The following is a 23,672-nucleotide window of genomic DNA, read 5'->3' as shown; positions in this document are numbered from 1 at the left end:
ACAAAAGCAAGAATAAACGCCATCCCATCATTAAGGATAATTTGCCGCCATTCTTTTCTCCTCCTGTCCGCCAAGCTTGTAATGCAATTATGCCACTTCACCCTAATCTGCTCGAATGTTCGCGGATTTATTTTCCAGCTTTATGATTACCTAAACCAACTCTGGAAGCGACATTGATTAAAAGGTATGTTCTGGAAATTCCGCGAGTATACATACATAGATAAAATTATGTTTTAAAACTTTTTATTGTGATGTTCGCTTTAGTAAGAACTTGTGGAATAACATTAACATATATAGATACAGATAACACTTAATTAAAGTGATTATACTTCATTTTCTCTCGTCAAATAGTCCAACGTCCAATAATGAACGACGTGTTTTCCACATTATAACAAAATTAATATTTATAGACCCTTTGGAATATCCTCTGTCTGTTTATACTCCAGGATTTATTTTTTTTACATTTTTTTAAATTTGAAGCTAACGGAAATGTTTTACAAACTATTGATTTACTAAGTTCTTCCCCTTTTATATATGAATTTTTTGTACATACGTCATCAAGATGTCTAATGTATTGCCTACCGCAATTTGTAAATTCGTTTTAGAAACAGACAATATTTTCCTTCTCATTTTATTCTAGTTAAAAAGAAACACAATGCTGTATGAATGAGCCTGTCAAAGTGGTCCGGTTATTAGACACATGCAAAATTCTTGAAAGCAATAGGTTAAAACTCTAACATATAAACTATTGTGGCTGTATAATTAACTGTAGTTTTTAGATGTACTGTAATATTAAAATAAGTTATATTTTGTAACGTTTTTGTTCAGTTATTTTATTCAGATTAGAATTTTGTTGTATGTCAAAGCCAAACTGAAATAAAACTCAGAGTTGATGCGACAACATTGCGACGTTTTGACGTCACAAATTTATATGACGTATGTACAAATTAACTTTAAATAGACTATATGCCTTTTAATGTATGCCTTTCAATATAGATGAATAAGTTGTGTGTTCTTTTGCCAGATTTTATATTTATATTTTCAGCTTACATTAGAGGCACAAAGGGATATAGAATATGTCTGGTAAATCAAAAATTGAAGAATCTCGAACGTTATATATAGATAATACGATAACGAGAATGAGTTAAATTGCTAACTGGTCATCGAGAAAACGATATAGAAAACTTTTTACGGAATTATGGTGGTGAGTGATTAAGTAAACACCTAATAGGTCAATTGAAAAGTACCCGGCCTGACACATAGATGGCGCTAATATAATTAAATCCTTACGTTTTTTTAATTAGCCCTAACCCTCAAAAGATACGTGTATAAATTTAACAGCTGTCGGATCTTTAGTTACTTTAGTGTGAATTATAACATTTTGAGTGAAGCAACTTTTGTTATTGTGAAAAAAATTGACAAAAAGGCATTTCGGGTGTTGATGAAATATTGCTTTTTGAAGGGACAAAATACAGTTGAAGCAAAAATTTGGCTTGATGCCGAGTGTCCGGATACTGCCCCAGGAAAATCAACCATCAAGAATTGGTATGCTTAGTTTAGACGTGGTGAAATGAACACCGAAGACGGTGAACGCCGTTGACGCATAAAAAAGGTTGTTACCGACAAAGACAATATTAATTAAAAAAATTCACAAAATGATTCGAATAACCGTAAATTAAAACTGTTTCGAATTGCTTCCTCATCCACCGTATTCTCCAGATCTGCCCAAATTAATCCCAACCCCCACCAGCGACTATTTCCTGTTCTCAGATCTATCTCAAAAGAATGCTCGCTGAGAAGAAATTTTCGTCAAATGAAGAGGTGATCGCCGAAACTGACGCCTCTTTTGAAGCAAAGGACAAATCGTTCTACAAAGATGGTATCTAAAATTTGGAGAGTTGTTATAATCGATGTATCACCCGTGAATGGAATTATATTGAATAAAAAAAACAAATTTTGACAATAAAATGTATTTTACTATAATAGGCCGAGAACTTTTCAATTGACCTGTTATGTCAACAAATTAACTGTAAGAAGTCGTATTATAGAGTGTGAAAGATTTATGTGAACATAAAAAAGTGACGTAAAAGGTTTTGAGTTTGTTTATTTTGTTTATGTTTTTATATTAATATAATTTTAATATGAAAATTTTAAATTTTATATTTAAATAGATAAATAATAATAGAAAGATTATTAATAAATTAAATGAATCAGTTCTAATATAATGAATGTTTTAGCTGTAGGCCTAAGTTCATTTAAAACCACCCTTATAATGTTTTTTATGGCGTGCGCCTATCCATGTTGGGCCATAGTTAAGGATTAGTTGAGAAAATGTTGCGCAATCCAAAGGGAATGTCCTAAATTGAATTGTTCCATACATTAAGCGAGACATAGTCACGGAAAACTGAGATTTTCATGAGCATTCTTGGAATAGAACGTGACCGGAAACGTGGGGAACACGAAAGAATGGGGATATGCGGAGATATTTTATCTCTGTTGTTTTTAGTCGAGTCGTCCACACGGCTCTTTCGGAAGATTTACTTTTTAATATGTGTGCCGTTCCTTTGGATATGTATTTTTACGTTTATTCCTCCACGGATAATATTTTTATTACTATATTTTATTAAGTTAGAATATATAGGGTGGACTATTTGTTGAGTTATTCAGAGACAGCGGACGCTCGATAAAGTCAACACCCAACAAATTGTGTTACATTTTTCGTTAATGTAAATACTACATCTCTACCGTAGGATAAAATAGAACGCGCGGTAACGTAAACAATTTTTGTCCCGACATTGAACTACATTTAATGTTTTAATTTAAGCTAGTATATTGAACGTATCGGGCATTTTTAGGACTAAGTCATCCACATCCTATAAAAAAAAGTGTTGAAGGTTAAGTAGCTAAGCGAAGATCATAGTTGAAGTTGCTGAAGTAGCAAAATTGTTAAAAAAAAATATGGAGTATCGAAGGCAGTAATGTGTAAAATTTATAATTTTGAAACACAAATTTTATGTGAAAAAATGCAAAGGTGATTATAATGGAGAATTTCTTTTATAAGTGTTTTATAATAATAATTTATGTATTTTATGATAAACATATAATTGAAAAGTCCCCGGCCTACCATAGTAAAACACATTTTTTGGCAGTTTGGTAGTTTTTATTCAACATAATTCCCTTCGAGTGTGATACACTGATTATAGCGACCCTCCTTTTCGATACCATTTTTGTAATACGATTTGACTTTTGCATCAAAATAGGCCTCAGTTTCGGTGATCACCTCTTCATTCAACGAAAATTTCTTCCCAGCGAGTATACTTTTGAGATCTGAGAACAGGAAATAGTCGCTGGGAGCCAAATCTGGAGAATACGGTGGATGTGGAAGCAATTCGAAGCCTAATTCGTGGATTTTTAACACGGTGCATTATTTTGGTGAAGTAGCACTTCCTTTTCCTTCAAATGCGGCCGTTTTTCGGCGATTTCGTCCTTCAAACGGTCCAATAACGCTATGTAATAGTCGCTGTTGATGATCCTTCCTTTTTCAAGGTAGTCAGTAAAAATTATTCTACGCGCATCCCAAAAAACAGATGCCATAACCTTGCCAGCCCACTGTTGCGTTTTCCCACGCTTTGGAGCGAGTTCATCGTGTGCAGTCCACTGGAATGACTCTCGATTGGAGTTCAGAGTGAATGATGGAGCCATGTTTCATCCATTGCCACATATCGATGCAAAAACTCGGGTTTATTACGCTTGATCATCTGCAAACACTGTTCCGAATCATTAACTCGTCATTGTTTTTGGTTGAAAGTGAGCTCGCGCAGCACCCACTCTTCACACAGATTTCTCATACCCAAATATTCGTGAATAATATGATGTACACGTCCAGTTGACATCATTAAAGTGCCTGCTATTTCATTCAATTTCAATTTACAGTCATTCAAAACCATTTTGCGGATTTTTTAAATGTTTTCGTCTCGTAACAACCTCTTTTGGGCGTCCACTGTGTTCACCGTCTTCGGTACTCATTTGACAACGTCTAAACTTAGCATACCAATCCTTGATGGTTGATTTTCCTGAGTCAGTGTCCGGAAATACACGGTCCGTGGCTTGATGAGCAGTTTTTGCTTTAATTGTATTTTTTTCCTTCAAAAGGCAATATTTTATCAACACGCGAAATTCCTTTTTAACCATTTTTTCACAAGAACAAAAGTTGCTTTACTCAAAATGCTATAATTCACAAACTACTGATCCGATAGCAGTCAACTGCGACAATTTATGCACGCATCTTTGGAGGGTTAGGACTAACTAAAAGACATATGGATTTAATTCTAATAGCGCCATATATGTGTCAGGTCGGGGACTTTTCAATTGACCTGTTACTAGTTCAATCAGAGTAGGGTTCAACTACATTTGTTACCTGAAAAAGAAAACATACACTGCATCATTTGAAATATCTACTCCAGGTAAACGGCCGGACAAACAATGAATAACGTCTCCAGTTCGTACTAATGCTAATGGTTCCTACAAAATAAAACCAATAATAATAGGAAATACGCATCCTCCACAACAACAACTGTCGGACCGGATGTTAATAATAACAACAATTAATATCAAAATTTTTAAAAACGTTATTTATCTTTGGAAACTCCAAACAGACAACGTTTTCATTTCCCCAGTAAATGAACACGTCAAAAGGTCATCGAGATATAAAAAGACCATTCAAGCGTCCACTGCCGTCCTGTCCGTCGATTCATTGTCGACGCGGCAATAAATTTTCTAATTTTCGTCGAAACAAAGCCGTAGTCGGTGGAGATTTACTTAAAAACTTTAATGGAAACTTAACGGAAGCGAATTTAATTCTGTTTTGCGACGGTACAAAACTGAATAATTAAAAGGTCCAGTAACGAGATCCATTTTGAGTTTGCAATTATCTTCCGGGCTCTGTAGGAGTGAAAGATGCACTCTATCCATTTGTCGACCTCAAAATAATATTTGAAATTCGGACAAATAATTCCTTACTCTATATTTATCTGTTTTAGTCCCATGAGTTTGTTAGCATTTAATGAATTCTCAATGTTTTTAATTTATATTATATTATGTGATGAAAAATTTGAATGAATTTCAAATGTATTTTCTGACAGAATACATAATATATAGATTTAAAATATCAACAAAATATTTTTAAAATATTGTATAGTCTCCGTTTTGCCGACGAGGGTTTATCTGGACTGGGCCTACAGTTTAACGTGAGCCTCGAACCACAGTCCTCGTGCCCAATTTAGAGACCATCCCAGAAGACATCCGGCATACATATTACATAGTCTGGCTACTGGCGTGACTGGGATGCTTATTCCTTCTCCGATCTTCCACTGTTGCCTCTAAAGACATTTACAATTACAATCACAAACATAAAGTACAACCATGCCCCATCAGGACCGTCCTGTTTTCTACCAAGTCCAGTAAACCACCAAGCCATCGAAGCCTACCAACAAAATATTTAATTTCAAAACAACAATAAGGTTAAGTTTAAAGTTCGAATATACCCTTTACATATAATGTAACCGATTGCTGTTTAGCAGGGCGTAACATAAATAAAATATTTTTCTGGATTGGCAACTTCGAAGTATTTAGTTCTTCTTTTCAGAACACATGTATTATATCGAATGGTGCGTAGAAGATATTCTGAGAGCAAATCTTTATGGATCCGAAGATAATTCAAAAATTCAAGGTACTGCTTAATGATAGGAGTTTGACTTCACTTTGACAGCCCATTTCTAAAAGTTTGTTCCCCATTTTAAATCTCGACACCAAATACAGTACAGTCGATGTCCTAGACTTACAATTTTATAATTTGAGGATTTAGGATGTTCTTAACTATATTTTCTAAGAGCTGCATATATTGCATGAGGTCCCCATGGGGTATAGGTTCTAACGGCATCTCTAAGTTCTTCAGTGTAACTTCGCTTAACTCCTAACTGCATTAATAAATCGTTTCCTTTTCTTTTTACCGTTGACTGAATGTATTCATTTAGTTGCACATGTTCGTCACTTTTTTTATTTAAACCAATTTAAAAAACGCCAATCTGAGATTTAAATGTTTTTTGTAGAAACCCTGTCCTGACGATAATGAACACTTAAAAGAAATAATTATTCAATTTAGTTCTTCAATGCTGTTCTTCTGAAGTTATGCCCAATATTGTATAAAATTAATTTACAGTCCTATTTTCCGACTGTTCGCTCTACTTATATGGCCAATATTAATGAACCCTCTTTGTTATTTTTTATTTGTTATCGTAATTGTTAAGAATAAATACATCAAAATTATGTACAGCAGCTTTAAAAATGTTTTAAATTAAAAAGAATTTAAAATCTGGTGCTAGAAGCAGAACTAAATATGTTTTTGTTTAATATAGCATCTTCTATTAGATGTGCTAAGTACAATCCAAATTATAAATTAATTTATTACTACTTCACAAATAACACAAGTGCGGAATGAATGCATTTACAAGTATTTTATAACTTAAAATTAAATTAGACTAAATGAAATCAAAAGTAAGGACAGTAATTCACTCTATTCAAGTTCGTGTGGTTTGTTTCCAATTAGAAATAATCAGGAGAATCAAACTCAGTTCACGAATTCTAACAATATTTAAAAAACTAAAGAGTTTATTGGAAAAGTATTTGAAATAAATCTGAACTAAGTCGAATTAAGTTTTCAGAGTATAAACAGAAAATTAAACATTTTTTTTTAAACAAATATTTCTAATCCAAGTTAAACTAAGCAAGTAAACCATTAAACCAGCAAATCGTATGATGAAATTCATACAGTTAACAATCTTGTCGAAAAAACACCGTTGGAAACCTTCGTACATAGAAAAAATGTTTGTTCTTCTTCATGATAATTATTTTGTTAAATAAACTACAATAAGCTCTTTAACTTGGTAAATTTTACTATATGTTTTACAAAAACCCTCTAGTTGAAACAATAAAGACGTATAAAATATGCGACCATTATACCACTCATTGTAATTTTAAATTTAGAGAAGGGTGATACTTGTTCGACGTTTAACAATTACCTGCGAATGACATGAGAAATTGCCGAACAAAAAATAAAAAATCATGATGTTACTCGAGTCCCGTGCTTTCAAAATTATACTGTCAGGCAAATATGCAAATTAGGAGAATATTTATGGTGTTTTAAATCCTTTTATGACAGTGTACTGTCTATTTGTAACAATGATTTAAGCAGTAAGCTTTAAATATGTTTAATATTATACATAAATATATTATATATATTCTATAAGTATTAGCGTTGGGAACTATCGACTGAAAATAGTCGAAACAGTCGATAGTCGCAAAACAGTCGAAACAGTCGATAGTCAAAAAACTAGCGACTGAAAATAGTCACTACTATTTTCAGTCAAATGCACGGTTCGACTGTTTTTTTCAATTCGTGATGTCAGACGAAGATGTACGAACTCTTTCCTGTATAAATCGTGAGAGAGGAAAGGACGGAGACAATTGCTTGGAGCAATTAATTTTATATGTGATTATATTTTCGAGCTGTAGTATAAGCGAGAGGGAAAAGTTTATATTCTTTCACTTACTAACTTTAAAAAAGAAAAAAAGTAATTACGGAGTACTATTAGCATTTAATTTATATTTTCATTTTAAACGACGTAGAATTATTTTTATATTTTAATGTTCTGTGTATCTGTAAAAAGGAATGAAATGTTTCTATGGAATGGAATAATACCCCACAAATGTTTTATCGTATTTTAATATGTTAATTAATATTTTTAAATAATATACTATATACTATATAAATAATATAGACAATACAATAGAACATGAACAGAATCTAAAAACTAAAAATGTACAATAACTATAAATATTTATATATTATAAAATTAATATAACGTAAATATTACAAATGATCGCACAATAGTTACTAGAGCTTTTTTAAATAAAGTAATTGCTTTATTTATTATTGAACAGAAATATTTTTTAACAAAACTCGAGAGAGTAATCGAAATTTTACCTATTATTGCTATAAAAAACAGTCAAAAGTATTTTACTACTTATCATTCACAATTTTAATCTTTTATAAGATATTACATTAGGAATCTTGAAAAATACCGTTCAAAAATGCAGTTATATTAATATACAATATATTGTTATTTACAAGCAAGATTGGCTACATTTTTAGTACATACAAGGTCGCGGCTAGAACGTTAAAAAGTTGAATGAAATTAGTAGAACCAAATATAGTAACTAAAGTGCACGACTAAAACAGTCACTGGTAAAAAGCAGTAAAATCAGTCTAACCAACAATAAAATAGAATAGTCAATAGTAAAAAGTACCATCGTTAATATATATATATATATATATATATATATATATATATATATATATATATATATATATATATATAATATTTATTGTAGAGTCAGCTATATTAAGTATATAATGAATTGGGCTTCGAGTTGCTATAATCAGTGTATCACCCTTAAAGGGAAGTTGAAGGAAATATTATATTGTTATATTAAATCCTTATCATAAGAGGCAACATCAGCAAATATGCATTTCCCTAGCCGCTGAATCTGACTAAAGAAAAAATCAATAGTTTGCCCCGCACTACCTTAACAAAATAGAATTCTGGACAGCCGGTTTCATTTACGCAGTGGTAACGACAACATGACAGTCCACGTACTGTTGCGATAGTCACGGGTTCGAATCCCGGTCGTAAATATATGTTTATGATTGTTTAATATTTGTGATTGTGCTAGGCAAGAATATAAAATCCGTCAAGGCAAATGATCCCAGTCACGCCAGTAACCAGGCCGGGTAAGACGGGATGTCTTCTCGGATGATTTCTAAGTTGTTCACTCGCCAGTCGGCCAGTAGGCTTAATGCCAAGGACCGTGGTTCAGAGACCCCATTAAACAGTAGGTCCAGTCCATATAAACCATCGTTGTTAAAAGGAAGACTCTAAAATATATTTAAAAAAAAACGAATTCTGGACGTACTGTAACTCCTAATTAATAAAAAAAAAGTAATAAAAAAGACTATTATGCCGAAATAAAATTAATTAAATAAACCTCGACATAGAACTTAATTTAGAATGTTTATAATTCATTTTAACAGTTCCTTAAATATTAAATATTTTATTGTAAAATATGTAATTACAATCTACTACAGAATTTAAATTAATATTTATTTAAAACTTGAATTAATATTATATAAAGGCAGCTAAGATAATATAAAATATTTATTAATGCTTAATATTAATTTATGCAATTGAAACTCCCTCTACACCGACCGGTAAAAAACTGAATCAAAACACGCCTCAAAAACTCATTGACGGAATATTTGCCGCATTGTTCAATTGACAATGCTACGTCGAAATGAAGCTATTGTTTCAAAACACTATTGTGAACTAACGGAATCAATTTAAATAATTCATTATTTAATCAGATTTAATATATTAATAACATAACCGATTCAATATAATAAAACCATAAATAAAATAATATATTTTATATTACAGCAGTTTTTGTGTGAATATTATTATGTTATTGGCTACATTGATACAATATATATTAATCAAAATATTCCAATCATTTTCTATAAGGTTTCCCATCTTTCTGACAACATAACGATACCATGTTCAAATTACAGTTTCGATCACTTTTTGTAATATCCATTTTCTCTATTTTTGGATCTTGCCTGTCCTATATAAATATCTGAAAACAGTTAGCTGTGTAACTGTGTATTCCTCCAATTACACTGCGTAACACAATTTTTCTAACATAAATAACATTACGTGTTTTCATTTCTTTATTCCATTGTTAAAAACACTGTCTATTGATATGGTTATCTAACATGTCACGTTCCTTAGGAATAGTAAAAAAACGTATAAAAATATGAAACTTATTTTAGACTTCAATCAACTACACCTAGTTACAAAGTTTGTGCTGAATTAATAGTTGTTGCTCTATTGCTTGGACTACAGGAAGGTATCACAAAATATTGTTATTTTCTCTGTTTGTGGGACAGTAGAGATACCAAAAACTATTATGAAGTTAAAGATTGCTCCAAAAAAACTGATTATCTTTGTGGTGAATCAAATGTCAAATATCAATCTCTTATTCCACAAGAACATGTGATTCTTCCACTCTTACATATGAAAGTTGGCTTAATGAAAAATTTTTTCAAGGCCAAGGTTTTCTCTAAACTAAGTGACACTAAATTAAAAGGAGACATTTTTGTTGGCTCACAAATAAAAATCTTACCTCGAAAGAGTTAGCGGCTTGGTACCTCTAAAGGAAGTAATTCAGTTTTAGGCTATCTTAAAGCTCAAAATGCTGAGTTTTTAGTGAATGACTTGTTACAGTTATTCATATTATAATTTAATAGGTTCTCTACTATCTGCTCGGTCTTCTTGCTTCGACCGAAGTTTTTCTTCTCTTTTGAAATATTTCTCTAATACATTCAATGATTTCTGTAAGTTTTTTATAATGTTTTTTTACACAAACCTTGTCGTGACAATAATGAACTCTAGAAAGAAATAGTTATCCAATTTAGTACAGTTCTTCTGAAGTTATGCCCGGTATTGCATTAAAATTAATTTACAGTACTATTTTTCCGACTGTTCGCTCCACTTATATAACCAATATTAATGATGCAGTACCCCCTTTTTTATTTATTATCGTATTTGTTAAGAATAAATACATAAGTTAAAAAGAATTTATAATCTGGTGTTAGGAGCAGAACTAAATATATTTTTGTTTAATATAGCATCTTCTATTAGATATGCTTAGTACAATCTAAATTATAAATAAATTTTCCTAAAGTATTTCCTAAATTAAAATGAAATTACACTAACTGAAGTTAAAAGTAAGAACAGTAATTCACTCTATTCAAATTCGCGTCGATTATTACCAATTGGAAATAATCAGAAACAGTTAACAAACTCTAACAGCATTGCTTGATTTTAGATATTGTAACAACAATTAAAGCCCTAAAGAGTTTATTGGAAAATTATTTAAAATAATAGGAAGCTATCATAGTGGAAAAAGAAGATGATACATTTTGTTTTACAAATATTTTTAATCCAATTTAAGCAACTGGTTAAACATTTTGTCGAGGAAAAAATGGTAAAGAATTTCTGTACCTAAAAACTTTTTCTCTAAATTAAGTGATGTTAAATTAAAAGAAAGCATTTTTGTTGCCCCACAAATAAAAAAACTTATAATAAACAATGAATTCGATGAAAATATTACCTCCAAAGGGTTAACGGCTTGGTTATGTCTAAAGAAAGTAACTCTTTTTAACTCTAACTAAATTTTTAAGCAATCTAAAAAAGCTGAAAATGTTTTTAATTAATGAGTTGTTACAATTATTTATGTTATAATTTATTGAGAGATCTCTGTTCTCCGTTCAGTCTTTCCTCTCTTGTGAAGTATTTCTGTGATAAATTCAATGATGTTCATTCCTCTGATTTTTCTTCTCGCCATCCTTACGATATTCTCTAATATATCCAATATTTAAATATACTTCACATGAGGATTATAAAATATATTTTCAAAAATAAAAGGCACTTTAATTAGCTAATTAGTAGATTGCAGTCAGAGGAAAATATTCAATTTCATTCCATTTCTTAACATTTTTGTCTTCGACAAGCTACATTGCCCTTCCCAGATCGTCTCCAATAATCAAAATCATCGCTCCAATTAAAAGAGAACAAAAGCTTTGTCTTAATTGAATTCCCCGCTTCATGGCTCATTAAAGCTAATTATTGACAAAAACTATCCATCTCAAGCTCCTGATTTGTTTGTTTTTTTCTCTTTGTTCGAACGTGCAATTAGGCTAACGGAAAAGGCATTTTCCCGATCCGTTCGTTTGCTAACTAATTAAACAAATCAACAAACAACCGTCAGAGAACAATCTCACTTGAATATCATTCTTCCTGTAATTTATATATTTAACATAATTTTATTTGAAACATAAATATAAATATATTTATAGGTTACACTAATATAGTTAATTACTATAATAGGCGTGTCACAGCAATTGAGACAAAATCTATCCATGTGACATTCACCTTTTGTAGAAAAACTTGTCCCTCAGTAAAATGGAATAATGAACTCCTGCAAGCAGATAATGTTAAACATCTGGGAATGTATTTTGATCGATGTTTAACACAGAAAAAAACATATAGTGACAAAACGCAAACAACTTGGGCTTAAACTAAACCAAATATATTGACTAATAGGGCGTAAATCTAAATTATCATTGGATAACAAGGTTTTGCTGTATAAATCTATACTTCGATCCATTTGGACCTACGGTATTGAACTGTGGGATACTACTAGCAAACCTAACATAGGTTCCAGAATAAAGTATTGCGGGTCATCGTCGATGCCCCATATTAAGTCTTCAACAAACTAATTCAGCACGATATCCCCTTGGAACCCATAGAGAGTGTGATACAAAGTATTAGTTCAAAGTAATACGTTAATAATAAAAAAGGTTAGTGTATATTTTTAAGTTATTATTACATATCAGCCACATCCATTGGCGAAAATGTAAAGAATCAATGTGAACAACCTAAACTAAGCTACTAAATTTGATGCTTTCAACATTTCGCCACATAAGATAATAATTTTCACTTAGTATTATTGAGTTATTTAGTGTATATAGACGCTAATCACGGAACTATAATAAATATGCTGCCGAAACACATCAAACGCTTCAGCAAACTTTTGGTAACGCTGCTTTGTCATATAACAATTGTCGGTTTTGGTTTCTACGATTTTAAAGTGTTAAATAAAAATGGTGAGGATTAACCCAACTATAAACTCTCACAGAAAATTCAATACAACACAGTTGATGAACTATTTCCTAATATTTCCAGATGTTTACATGCAATGTGAAAGACCCAAGAAGAGGGAAAATGACTACCGCACACAGTTTCATTGCTAACCAGGCAAGAAATAATTCGTCTGATTTCTGTAGCATATTACGAGTAGCAATTAAAGCTGAATCTAGTACGATAACATGGCTAATACATGGGTTAGTTAAACCACCATCTTTATTACATTACATTTTTATTCATTTTATTGTTAAATATCATATCACAAAAATCATATTACAAAAATACCTTAAAATAAATCACGGTCCTTGGATATATATCAATATTTTATAGATTTTTAAATATGATAATATTTAAATGCCATAATAATACTTTTTTAAAGTTTGAAATATATGCATATACATCTTACAAAATATTTTATTACTGATATTATACATGATATGTATATTGTATACTGTATATGATTGTATATTATTGTATATGTTTGCATATGATTGTATATGATTGTATATGATATACAATATACAAGTTAGTTTTTAAAAATGTTAGAAAATCATATCAAATAATACAAATATGAATAAATCAAATAAACACAGCTGTAATATATGGTATAAAGCTTTAATTTAATCTAAACCAATCTAACTTATTAGTTTCACTAAAACATTGTCAAGGAATACAAGCATTTGAAGATATTATCATAATTTAGTTTATTATAAATTAATTAAATTAACTAAAAATATTTAATTTAATAGATAATTCAATTTAGCTGTTTAATTTAACTTAATATAAAAATAATTTTGAATCACAAATACATTTTGCTTAGTAATTAGTTTTTTCTAAATTAAATATGCTTTATCAAAGTATATCCATAAATATTCATATATGATTAGATAAGAATGTAATGTGAGAAAACCACAAAATGCCCAACATAATTTAATACAATCACTTTCATGTTGATATATTATTTAATTTAATGAATCAGGTTCATAAAGGAGTAAATAAAATAAATGCAATTATAATTTATAAAACTAGTCCATTTAAGCTAACTCAATTTAATTTACCACATTCACAGAAACACTATAATCAATGAATGCAAACACTTGAAAAGTATTAACTAATATTTAAAATATTAATTTTGTATTACATAAATATCAACATGTTTTAAACTGTAAAAAAGTTATTAATTATTGTATTCTTAGCATTAATTTCTAATCCACTTCAGCTTTCATTAGTAAAAGCATTTTGTATTGAAGCACTAACCGAATATTTCAGATAAATACAATAATTTGTACATCAATGTTGTAAGGAATATTCACAATTAAAAAATAACTTTACAGAATTTTAATTCTTCGTTTCTTCAATCAAAGTTTATAAATGATTGAATAGTAATAAATGTCCTTCCTTTAATGTTCTTTCTACTTTCTAAACTGTAGAACTAAGTCCCTATTTTTTCGTTATTTTAATATGTAAGTTTAGGGTCCAACAAAAGGAAACGTACTCTACAATAAAAGAAGCCAAAACAGTGTATTAGGGGCCCTTGCCTACTCATGTAATATACTAGAAATGCGATCACAAATGACTGCATGATCCTGCGATTTTTGCTGTCGAAGATAATAGCGAAGAAGCCACACGAAATTTACAAAAAGCAAGTTACAATATAAATAATTCAACCTAATACTTTCAACAGTTAATGTATTGTTAAGACATATGCAGTTCACGTATAATCGACACGTCACAGGCACCAATAACAATAATGAATACTATTATTCCATATAGCAACAACTCTAAGTATCTCAAAATGAATCTGTATGTAAAACTTGGCTGCAAGGAAGAAAATAGATAACAGGAGTTCAAATATAGGAAAATGTATTGATTAATTGGAACAAAATCACAATTATCAGTACATAATAAATTGCTATTACACATGCAAGTATTGAAACCAATATAGGCATACGGAATTCAATTATGGGGAAATTTTTCCAGAACTAAGTCCTAAGAAGTGTTGTAGGTGCACCCAGATACTACAGGTCCGTTTAGTTACGACTGGCACTCAAGAAATTAAAAGAATCGCAAAGGGACATGAGAAGAAACACCATGTAATGCAACTCTTGGATAACGGCACAACAGGGCACAAATACCCAATGAATGAAGCCATTTTACCTTGTGCAGTAAAGTGTAGTGAAGTGCATTTAATAGATGAACATCTATGTTAACACATAAATATTGTTAGAGACTAAGATGGTCAGGATCGACTAGTAACAATGTAATAAATAAATTTATAACATATATATATATATATCGTTTATAATATATATATATATATATATATATATATATATATATATATATATATATATATATCGTATATATTTCTGATCTAATATTGTCTAAAAAAATTTAGTATCATAACATGTTATTTTTAAATTATTCTTTTCTCTCTATAATAAGAGAAATCTTATCTTAATAAATTATGGTTTATAATTAATTAACAATATGATATAATATTTATTATCAATATAAAAAGCCATCAATATAAAATGGCCTGAATAAATATTCAATGGTGTGCACATCATTTACTGAATAACGTTTATAGAGAAAATGATAATAACAAATTATAAACATAAAATAAAATATGCACATATAAGGTATAAAACGAATTAGTTTAAATTAAACAAATATAAAACTTACCAACTTCTAAGAAGCACTACAAAACTATTAATAGAAGCACTGGAGAATCCATTATACGCCTTTTAATCAATTATCCAATGACGTGAGGTTGTTTTTTTTTTCAATACGTAAAATGCCAATGGGGTTTTTTCGGGAAAGTTTTTTTGGGGTACGCGGAAACTTGGGCTTCCCGACACCGTACGTGCTATTCCGGTTTGGCGACGCTCCGGTTTAGACGCGTGTTGAACGCGGACTGTAGCGACGCCGACACGACGCTTCACCCTCTTTCGCTGGTGGAGGAGCGTCCGTCGTCTAGTCATGCACCCTTGGACAGTGCCGTAGGTTTGCGGGGAATTTCTACCGCTAATAATGTTTGGACAGGCGGCAAAAAAATTACTGTACTGACCGGAATATTACTAATTTTCTGATCATAATCCTGTTTTCTTGCTTTTCTAACAATATTATTCACAATATAGGCCTACAAATTATTTTTTTTATTGAAGAATTGAATTAGCAGGGCAATTGAAAATTGTCCCCGGCCTGACACATAGATGGCGCTACTATAATTAAATCCATATGTTTTTAGTCAGTCCTAACCCTCAAAATATGCGTGTATAGATTTGACAGCTGTCGGATCATTAGTTTGTGAATTATAGCATTTTGAGTGAAGCAACTTTTGGTATTGTGAGCAAAATGGATAAAAAGGAATTTCGCGTTTTATTATTTTGTCATTGTTTTATCAACACATATTGTTTTCTGAAGGGAACAAATACAGTTGAAGCAAAATCTTGGCTTTTCGAGTTTCCGAACACTGCCCCAGGAAAATCAGCCATCAGGGATTGGTATGCTAAGTTTAGACGTGGTGAAATGAGCACCGAAGACGGTGAACGCAGTGGACGTTCAAAAGAGGTAGTTACCGACGAAAACATTTAAAAAATCCACAAAACCATTTTGAATGTCCATAAATTGAAACTGAATGAAATAGCTAAATGACTGAATGAAAAACATATCAATTGAACGTGTATATCATGTCATTCACGAATATTTGGGTATGAGAAAGTTCTATATAAAGTGGGTGCCGCGCGAGCTCACTTTTGACCAAATTCAACGACGAGTTGATGAGATGATTTGGAGCAGTGTTTGAAGATGATAAAGCATAATAAACCCGAGTTTTTGCATCGATATGTGACAATGGATAAAACATGGCTCCATCATTTTACTCCGAAGTCCATCGACAATCGTCCGAGTGGACTGCACACGATGAACCCGCTCCAAAGCGTGGGAAAACGCAACAATCGACTGGCAAGGTTATGGCGTCTGTATTTTGGGATGCGCATGGAGAAATGTTCGTCGAATGAAGAGATGATTGCAGAAACTGAGGCCTATTTTGAAGCAAAGGACAGATGGTACTACAAAAATGGTATCGAAAAGTTGGAGGGTCGCTATAATCAGTGTATCACCACTAAAAGGAATATTTTCCATCGATATCCGCTACTTTTCCTCATCTTTCAGGCCATTTACAAATTCAATCTCCAAGGACTCATGTTTGGACTGAAGCGCTGCTCAGACAGGTTACGACTCATACATCGAAACAAATAGTAATCAAAGGACGTAAGGTCTGGAGAATACGCCTGGTGGGATAGCACTTCCCATTTTAATGTTTCCACTGGTCTTGCAACATATGCTCAATCGTTATTATGCTAAAGAATAACATTGTTGTATATTTGCTCGTTTTTCGCGCAGTTATCGCCTCAAATGCATGAATTATTGTTGATAGTGGTCCCCATTGATGATTTCGTCGAGTAATACCTTCAAATCTTTGACGTCGAAATTTTTTTTCGACAATCCAGAACGTTCTTTGTCTTGAAAATCATCCCTTTTAAAATATGGAAACCAGTATTCACAGGCTGAAATCGCTAGAGCATGACCTCCATAAGCTTCACACAGCATTCGATTACCTTCAGTTGCCTTTTTCTTTAAATTAAAATAAAAAGGTGAAATATCCCACAAAGGCGATTTATTGGTTACAAATTCAGACACTTTCAATGCGCTTTAAAAATGTTTTGTTCACATTTCGACGTAACACCTGTGAGGCTTCAACGCGCACTTGATTGCAAATGCACCGGATACGCTTAATAATAATGCGAATATTTATTTTTGTTAATTAACTACCCAAAAGCTTCTTAGACTTTTTACAATCGGAGTTTACATAGTTTCTTTAAATTTTTTATGCATATTTAACACGAAATGACTTAAAATTTACGTATAGTACAATAAATGACATATAAAAATAAGCAACTGTCATATAGTAATAATAATTAATGTTGTTACATTAAGAGCCACCGAAACATCAAAGACGATAGCAAAGGTTAATAAAAATATGATATACTAGATATAGAACAATGTTTATAAAACCAGTCAAATGTAAAGTACAAATAATACACATTAATGTATATAAAATAGATTTAGTTTGTAATTAATAAGGTATCTTAACAGTAGGAGTTATATATCCGTGTAGAAAACATTGTTTCTCAAGAATAATGTTAAACTATCCAAATTTCTCCGGACAAGGCAGATTTTCCGAATTTGATTTGTATATTGGCTGTATTCAATCACTTCACAAAACTATAGTCTAAAACGAATTTGCAAATTGCGGCAGACATTACATTAAACATCTAGATAACGTATGTGCAGAAAAACTTTGAACAGACTATATAGACTGTACTATACTCTACTATATGTTTAACCCTTACCGTTGTGTCACATTCAGTATTGGAGGAGAATCGTACTTCAGAAGAACCTCATGGATCATCCTATAATATTATATTATATTCCGGTGTATATAGATCAACTTTTCCTTGTTTTGTCCCCCTATGGGTGGACATTGATAGTAAGTTCTTTTAATACAGTTCCAAAATGTGGGATTTTAGATCTTTGTACCAAAATATAGTGTTCATCATGATTGATTCTTCCATGTTTCCTGCAAGGTAGTCCGCACATTAATTTATCTCTATGTCCAAAGATGATAACAGCTACATTAACGATACAGATTTGTTCTTTAATGATTTAAGTTTATCAATAATGGCCTCGGCTAGAGAATGTTTGGGCTGTTTGGAGCTGAAATTATTAAGGCAACCCGTGGAATCTCTAACTGTATTAAATTTATAGTTAACTTATTGAGTTTTGAATATTCTAATGGTTTATAGCCGGATAGACTAAAGTGCAGCTTCTGCTCCAAATACGAAATGATAATCCCTGATTTTTTCTTTTTTTATCTAAACAAACAAGTAATGAAAGCTCTGTGAGTTTGCTTCACTCTTTAATTGATATTTGGTCGGGCCCCCGAAGATATTCTGAATATAACTGAATGTATTCCGAATATCTGAATTTATTTATCATTTCCCCGAACCTGTGATACGATTCTCTATGCATCTACTGAACGGTTATTAAAATATTTAAGTAAAAATGTCTTATCTCATGATTTTGCTTAAACCAGAGCGAGTTACCTTGCAAGTTAGTTACCAATATTTACTTGAATTTCCTAAAATCAAATGAAAACTTATGAGAATAACATGATACCATTAACCAGAAATCATTTTTCGATTAAATAATCCATCTGTGTATCACCAAATGCTTTTATATTTTCATTTAAGGTTATCCCCCACTAGCCGATAAGCCCCGTGGGACTAATAGTTCAAATAGGGGATGTCACCAGTAGCAGATGACATTACATCAAATCTCAGCGTAGTATATATAACCAAACAACATGAAAATAAGACAGTATACTATAATAAATAGATACAGAATTTAAACCTTTGTTAAAACTAATTGAAATATAAAATTTATTGTCGGCCTACAAATTAATTTTAAAGAGATTACAACAGATGGTGTTACGCCGAAATGTGAACAAAATATTTTTCACTTTGTTAAAAATGTCTGAATTTGTATCGAGTAAATCGCATTTGAGTGATTTTTACCTTCTGACTACTTATTCTGACATAGGAGTCGTAGCCTAAGAGAAACGCTTCATTTCTTCTGAAAATTCCAAATAATGGCTCGTTCCGTGGTACACATAGTACAGATATTCGAGGTATAGTTCTTATCCGTGAACTAACCTCTAAATTAGAGAGGAGCGGCAAAACCATCAACTTTATGTGGCTCCCTCCTCACTCTGGCATGAGTGAAAATGAAAGAAAGGATTACTTAGACAAAAAGAGGGAGCGATCACTTAGTAGAGATATGAAGCACCACTCTCATTCAATCTTTAGACATCTAAACCAACTCAAAGGGGATCTAAGAGAAAACAACAAGCATTGGGAGGTGAAACAAGAATATTATCAGGGCCTTAACATCACTAACATTAGCAGGCTCAACAATTAGTCACTGCAAACTGACCCATGAGTTTCTCATTAAGGAAAGAAGTCCATTACTGTGCGTCGAATGTGGTTCCTCACTGTCAACCAAACATATACTAAGCGAATGAAGAAAATACAACTCGCAAAAACGGTTGGTCCATCTGGGAGAAACGATGGGCCAGTATTTTAGGCTGGAGAACCTGGACAAGCTGATTAATTTTCTAACCGTAACAGAACTATTACTAGAAATATAATAGTGTGCATCTATGTAATATCATGCATGTTTGTAGAAAATTTGGATCTTGTATCCTAATCACTGTCATGGGTTGTGCCACTATTGTACTGTAGCATATATTCAACTGCATGCTTTTACATATTTTACTTGTCATCTTGCAATATGTACTCTATATCCTACACATTTAACTCTAAGCTTTATATACCGACCATGTATTTTTAATGTTCTTTGCATTCTATACTTGTAATAACATTGTATACTTTAACTGATGTAAATGTGTTGTATATTGTTTTTCTGTAAACAGACCCTAACTAGTCCAGGAGGCTAATGGATCTAGAATTTATAAATAAATAAATAAATAAAAATTTTATAGGTCATAATATTATATAATTTAATAAAATATCGATTAGTTTCTAGTCTATACATTTACTGAATATTAAGAATATGGCACCACAACATGTCTAAAAAATGTGCATTGTCTATTCTGTACGCTCCACATAGTGCACCGAACATCTGTCGTTTTCAACCCCCGCCTATGGGCACCAAGCACGCTTACCTTCGACATCCCTCGTATATTACGTGCAGCGAACTAAACAAAACTACGACCCTCCCCACGATACCTCAATGAATGGTATAATAAAAAACAATACGTGGAGATTAAATGAAAATCCTTATTAAGCCTTTTTTAAAAACTTCATTATCTACCCCACTTCGATGCAAGAAGGATCTTTGTTTTAGGAATCACCCCAAGAATCATTATTTATTTTATTTTATTATTTATTTAAATGTTAGGGATTTTTTAATTATTTCTGGACCTCCTATTTTGGTAGCATGACGTTTTTTAATTTAAATTTATTTATATTAATTATATAGTATGGACACGGTCACTGAAATATTTCAAAAAATTAAAAATATGACAATCTAAAATCAGCTTGCTATTCTAATGCTTATTCTAAACTCTACATATGTCCAGTAATCAGATCAGGTGGTGTTAAACGTTTTAGTCTACGCACTTCACCATCACGTCGCATATTTAGCTGATTAGCGAGTACATTGGGATGCACTGACACTCTTTCGAAGTACTTCACACAAACACGTTGGATTACACTCGTTATAGGTTCTAGAGGAATAACGCGTTGTATCACTTTATTTGAAATATAGTAAGGAGCATCAACAATCGCACGCAACACCTTATTTTGGAACCGTTGAATGATGGATATATTAGATTTGCTAGCGGTACCCCATAGTTGAATTCCATATGTCCAAATGGGCTTGAGTATAGACTCATACAGCAATACCTTGTTATCTAATGATAACTTGGATTTGCGACCAATGAGCCAATACATTTGATATAATTTTAGTCCCAGTTGTTTCCGTTTAGAGAGTATGTGCTTCTTCCAGGTTAGGCGTCGATCTAAATGCATACCAAGATATTTAACATGCTCTGCTTGGGGGAGTTGACGATGATTGATATTTACTGGTGGACATGTTCTTCTACGCAGGGTAAACGTTATATGCGTGGATTTTGATTCATTGGCTTTAATGCGCCATGTCTTCAACCATAATTGTATTTGCTCCAGGTGGGTTTGTAGGTTTATTGATGCTGTGACTGGATCTTCATGGGATGCTAAGATTGCTGTATCGTCTGCATATGTTGCCACAGTAGTTATTTTTGTGGTGGGCAGATCAGCCGTATACAGATGATACAGTACTGGACCCAGTACACTACCTTGCGGAACTCCTGAATATATGGGATTTAATTCGGTATGTTCATCGCCTTGATTTACAATAAAATGTCTGTCAGTGAGATACGATTTTAGTAGCTGATAGTCCGGATGAGGGAGAAGTTTCTTTAGTTTAACCTGCAAGCCCGTATGCCATACTTTGTCAAAAGCCTGAGATATGTCTAGGAAAGCAGCCGAACAATATCTTTTGGCATTTAGGTCAGCGTTTATTTGGTTTACAAGTCTATGCACTTGTTCTATAGTCCCATGCTTATTGCGAAAGCCAAACTGATGTTCTGGAATAATTTTTCTTTTTTCTATCATATAGTTTAGTTTTTTTATGTATAATTTCTCGAAAACTTTCGAGATTATTGGTAATAAACTTATAGGTCGGTAGGAGGTCACATCTTCTGGTATTTTTCCTGGTTTAAATAGTCATTAATATTTTAGCTACTTTCCAGATACTAAGGAAGTAATTAATTCGTAGCATAGCATTAAATATATATGTTAATAGTTTTATAGCCTTTTCTGATAGTTCTTTTAAAATTTACTGACAAACGATGAAATTGTGAACAAATCTTAGATAGATTGGAAACCAACAACTTACTTATTCACTTGAATGAAACTTTCTGAATATGATATGATTCAATGCTGCCAATTTATAAGACAGGGTTATGAGAATGAAAACAAGTAAAGGTGAGTATATAATTAATATATAATAACTCCTAGAGTTATTCCTCCTATTGTAGACAGATATGTGTGTAATTGTTCAGAATGTACCTGAGCATGTAGTTAAAACGTGTCAGGAGAGAAAGAATAGTTACTGTTTTACAGATATGGTAAATGCATTAAGGAGAATGCAGTGATTAAATCTAGTTTTATAGAGAAAGATGTATACTCGTATTAAGAGAACAAATGAAAGAGAAATACAGTGATGTCAAAATGTCTTTACAAGGAAACACTGTACCAAAGGACAGAAGAACTAAGCGTAAAAGGTAAATATGCTCTCTAATGAAGATATAATATACTACTTGGATATACAATTATAAATTAAGGTGGATTAGGCATCCAGGGGATATAAATACAAACGCACCTAGAACTCTAACTTATAGGTGGTGTGGAAAAGATTTACTATAATGTTAAAATAAATTAATTAAAATATTTGATAACAGTATTTTTGTTTAATTATTTTATTTAGATTAAATTTTTCTTGTATGTCAAAGCCAAACTGAACTAAAACTCAGAGTTGATGAGGCAACATCGCTACGTTTTAAAGTAACAAATTTAGGTGACGTATGTACAAATAATTTCGGATAGATTATATGTTTGTGTCCAAACTCTAGAATAGTCAATAACTTCATGAAAATTAATTTAGAATAATCTGTATATTAATAAACCTATTCCAATGAATTTATCAGTATAAATAATTCCTCTTTATCGTAAGTACAACCTCTTCGTTTAATAAAAATATTTAGATTCTAAATTCTAAAGAAGATCCCGTCGTCATAAAAATCTAAACCTTTTTGAATATTCCCCACCGCATTAGCACAGCATTGCACATATTAAGCTGTCTGAAAGCTCTGATAGCTGTGAAAGTTGAGAGTTTGAGCTGAGTTTTCATTCACTAAATACTGCAATGCATTATTTTTGAACATTTTGGGTTTCCCAGGTCAATAACATCAAAATTACCAATCTCAAATCGTATAAGCTTCGGTAACATTATTATTATTTTAGGTAGATAAATGTCAAAACCATTAAATTTAACAGTTTTTACATTGATATTTTGAATTATCATCAATAAATATCATTGATT

This window comes from Rhynchophorus ferrugineus, unplaced genomic scaffold, assembly GCF_030347505.1.
Source record: "Rhynchophorus ferrugineus isolate W39M unplaced genomic scaffold, kcgeb_rfMv2 rfM2, whole genome shotgun sequence".
Lineage (NCBI taxonomy): Eukaryota > Metazoa > Arthropoda > Insecta > Coleoptera > Curculionidae > Rhynchophorus > Rhynchophorus ferrugineus.
This window is presented reverse-complemented; position numbering follows the sequence as displayed.